The sequence below is a fragment of the Panthera uncia genome, chromosome B1 (genome assembly GCF_023721935.1).
Source record: "Panthera uncia isolate 11264 chromosome B1, Puncia_PCG_1.0, whole genome shotgun sequence".
Taxonomy (NCBI): Eukaryota; Metazoa; Chordata; class Mammalia; order Carnivora; family Felidae; genus Panthera; species Panthera uncia.
Window position 1 is genome coordinate 129,994,511 of NC_064811.1, and position 4,785 is coordinate 129,999,295.

Below are 4,785 nucleotides of genomic sequence, written 5' to 3' on the forward strand. Positions count from 1 at the left end.
TTCTTCTTCTTCTTCTTCTTCTTCTTCTTCTTCTTCTTCTTCTTCTTAAATTACTGTCCCATTAGCTAACATATAGTGTTTACAATGTGGTCTTGGCTTCAGTAGATTCCCGTGATTCATCACTTACATACAACACCTAGGGTTCATCCCACCAAGTGCCCTCCTCAGTGTCCATGTGCCATTTTCCCCACGCCCCAACTTTCCACCCCTATCAACCCCCAGTTTGTTTTCTGTATTTTAAGAGTCTTTTATGGTTTGCCTCCCTCTCTGTAACTTACTTTTCCTTCCCTTCTCCTTTGGTCTTCTGTTAAGTTTCTCAAATTCCACATATGAGTGAAAACATAATTTCTGTCTTTTTCTGACAGGCCTATTTCACTTAGCATAATACCCTCCAGTTCCATCCACGTTGTTGCAAATGGCAATATTTCATTCTTTCTCATTGCCGAGTAGTATTCCATCGTATATATAAACCACATCTTCTTTCTCGGCAATGAAAAAGAATGAAATCTTTCTACCTTTCTTAATCCCAAAACTCATAGCTCCTTGGGGCAGCAACTTTGCTTTCTTATCTGAATTTCCAATGCATAGCACAGGGAGAAAGTGAATGAATGCACTTCTAAAAGCTCTCAATCACTTCTAGCCCAGCCTCTGTACCTTCTAGTGTTAGCATCTTCTTCCAACATCACTTTAGGGATTTTTTTTCCTTTTTCTGGAAAACACTTGAATTCATATTAAGGCATATGCATTCTTATCAATAGTCAATAGACTGTGTTTCATCCTGTTTGATGTGAGACACTTACAACACACCTCTAGTTCATTCATAATTCAAATCCAGCCAGAAGGAATATCCTTCCATTCTTTTCTCCTATACCATCTCTACTTAACATGCATGCAGCTCCAAAGTCAAAAGTATTAAAACAGACTAGGAAAAGAAAAAAAAAACTCACATAAGTAATGTATGCTTTTAAGAGTCTAAAGAACTCAAGCAATTTCCTAGGAATCTCACCATAGATTAGCCCCAGGATGTCCAAACAAAAATCTTTATATTCTGGGAATTAAAAATCAGAGGCTGAGTTTATTATATGTCTAAGGTCTGCATGTTGTCACATGAGACAATTCACAAGGAGAAGAGAGATTTAGGAGAATAAAACTGACTAAGCCAGAAACACTTTCCACCAGATGTCAACGCATTACCCCATTCTGTCAATACCCAGCTTAGGTTCACCTTATTTTGTACCTGCTCCATCTCTGCAGTTTTCCCTTCTTTAGACACCAAGACAAAAACTCAACACAGTTGCTAAAGCAACTTCTATTTTGACAGCTTTAGTATTTCATCATTATGCCTTTGTTTCAATGGAAAAATGTCTTCCCACGCTCTTAACTGAAGATGACTTTCTCATTAAGCCAAAGCTTTTGCATCTTCTTACATAACCAATGTGTACATAACCCACCTGCTTCTGGGTTACTTTCCATCTGTTCTTCAAGACAAATCCTATTACATATAAAAACAACTTTTCTTTTTCTTTTTATGGACATTATTTCTCCTTGTAAATGGAATTTGTAATTAACTTGGGCCATCTTTGTACACAACAAAAATGTTTCAGGAACTTCATGACAATTAATTTGCAGAATATTATGCTGATGAAGGCTAATCATTCTATATTTTTGTTTATAAGAAAATATTTCTGATGGACAAAGGGCAATTTAGATTTTATAATATATAATCACTTGGACTATAAGTTCACCGAAAAAGGGAATCTTCCTTAATCAGAACCCAAATGGAATTGAAAGTCATACAAAGCTTAGGATTTCAGAGCAACTGGGACATGGGGATTTTCTAGTGTGTTCCTAGCCTTGGACTGTTTTGACAATTCAAACAGAAAGCTGTGGGCCCTCTTCAAATGTTTTCATATTGTGTTAGGCTTGCTTTCTTCCTCTGAGGTCACAAATCATAAGCCAGGTAAAGAACACTTGATTCAGTCCAATTCTTTTCATTTTTGATGAAGCTCATAGAAACTACCGATTTACTTGAGAATCTAATTATTTAGGCCTAGAAATCAGGCTATCTATTAACAGAACGCTTATTTCCTTACTGTAATAGATTGTGTTTTGTCATTTTAAAGATATGTTTGAATATTATTTCTGCTTCTTTATTTATGAATACATCTATAATGACATTAAATTCAATAAGTTAAGAAAACCATATCCCCAGAGGTCAACTGGCCTTCTGTAAGTCAGTTACCTAAGAAGACGTATTTTCAAAGAGAGTCTCTTTTACTACTTTGCCTTCCTGTTTCAGTGATCTTGGAACTTAAGCAGGTGCTTACTAGTATAATTATTATTGTTGTTAAATTTGCAGTTATTATTTTATAATAAGGAATTTAAAAAGACACCAAAGTCTTCAGAATGATTTCTCTAAAGACAGCGTCAATATTACTCTTCTTTGAAACTGTCTATTCTATTTTTTACTATTGGATCACATAAAATATTAGAGAAAGAATATTTGGAAAATATTACAAGAAAAATGAGGTGGAAATTAGAATTTCACAGCCCTTCTCAATTTCCTTATGTACATTGTCTAATTCCTGTCTTTCTAACATGAGGTTGTTCAGTGATTTAGGACCATGTTAATCATTTTAATGTTCTCACTCAGTTGTAGGGGAAAATGAAATAGCTAAATTTATGCTAAAAATAAACCTTACAGATTTGCTGGATTGCATGACATTTGAGAGTAAACAACTGTCCTCCCTCTTGGAGAACTAATCCTGGCTGGCTTTTGACTTTCCCAAGAGATCGTTCTAATAGATGTTTTAAGCTGAATGTTGGATAATTGTTTCCACAACTAGCACAGATTGGTTTTCTCAAAAAAAAAAAAAAATGAAAATGAAAGTTCTATCCAATTAAAATAGAGCTATTAATACTATGCTGTGCTGGAAAGTAGAGCTCTTCAAAGACCTGTGCAATTTATCACAGAAATACACATTTTCACAGCAACTGAAAGAGATGGGTGAAGAATTAAAAACTTTATAAAGAACTAAAAAGCAGTGATTTAACTTTCCTTAGTTGGCATATATGAGAATATTAACATCCCTGGCAGCGAGTAGATGCCTTCACATTGGCTCTACTAACTTTCCACCACAGAGAGGATGCTTCATAGGGGAAACACAGAGTCCTGGCTTTCTATTGTTTATACTATATATTCAGCAATAGGAATGATTAGCACCATGTAATAGGGTATCTACGTTGAGGATACTCTTTATATTTTTTATCTAGTAGATCTTCCTTCTGTGTAGATAATTTATTACTTTGTGAATGATATGCTTTGGAATTTCTGATTGTTAGATAGTCTAGCCTTTTATTGTATTTAAGCTTAAATCAAGAAAAATGCCTTTGTGAATTGATATTCAAACCTTAAGGTTAGGGATTGCAAGAGTGCCTGGGTGGCTCAGTCAGTTAAGCATCTGACTCTTGGTTTTGGCTTAGGTCATGATCTCTCAGTTTGTGAGATTGAGCCCCATGTCTGGCTTTGCACTCACGGTGTGGGGCCTGCTTATGATTCTTTCTTCCTCCCTCTCTCTGCCCCTCCCCCATTTGCACATGCTGTCATCCTCTCTCAAGATAAATAAACTTTTTTTTAAATTTATTTTTATATAATTTATTGTCAAATTGGTTTCCATACAACACCCAGTGCTCATCCCAACAGATGCCCTCCTCAATGTCCATCACCCAGTTTCCTCTCTCCCCCACCCTCCATCAACCCTGTTTGTTCTTAGTATTTAAGAGTCTCTTATGGTTTGCCTCCTTCCCTCTCTGTAACTTTTATTCTCCCCCTTCCCCTCCTCCATGGTCTTGTGTTAAGTTCCTCAGGATCCACATATGAGTGAAAACATACGGTACCTGTCTTTCTCTGCCTGACTTATTTCACTTAGTATAATACCCTCCAGTTCCATCCACATTGCTACAAATGGCCAGATTTCATTCTTTCTCACTGCCACATAGTATTCCATTGTGTATATAAACCACACTTTCTTTAGCCATTCATCAGTTGATGGACATTTAGGCTCTTTCCATAATTTGGCTATTGTTGAAAGTGCTGCTATAAACATTGGGGTACAAGTGCCCTTATGCATCAGCACTCCTCTATCCCTTGAGTAAATTCCTAGCAGTGCTATTGCTGAGTCATAAGGTAGATCTATTTTTAATTTTCTGAGGAACCTCTACATGTTTTCCAGAGCAGCTGCAGCAGTTTGCATTCCCAACAGTGCAAGAGGGTTCCTGTTTCTCCACATCCTCTCCAGCATCTATAGTCTCCTGATTTGTTCATTTTAGCCACTCAGACCAACATGAGGTAGTATCTCAGTGTGGTTCTGATTTGTATTTCCCTGATGAGGAGTGATGTTGGGCATCTTTTCATGTGCCTGTTGGGCATCTAAATGTCTTCTTTAGAAAAGTGTCTATTCATGTTTTCTGCCCATTTCTTCACTGGATTATTTGTTTTTCGGGTGTGGAGTTTGGTGAGTTCTTTATAGATGTTGGATACTAGCCTTTTGCCCGATATGTCATTTGCAAATGTCTTTCCCCATTCTGTTGGTTGCCTTTTAGTTTTGTTGATTGTTTCCTTTGCAGTGCAGGAGCTTTTTATCTTCCTGAGGTCCCAATAGTTCATTTTTGCTTTTAATTCCCTTGCCTTTGGGGATGTGGCAAGTAAGAAATTGCTACAGCTGAGGTCAGAGAGGTTTTTTCCTGCTTTCTCCTCTAAGGTTTTGATGGTTTCCTGTCTCACAT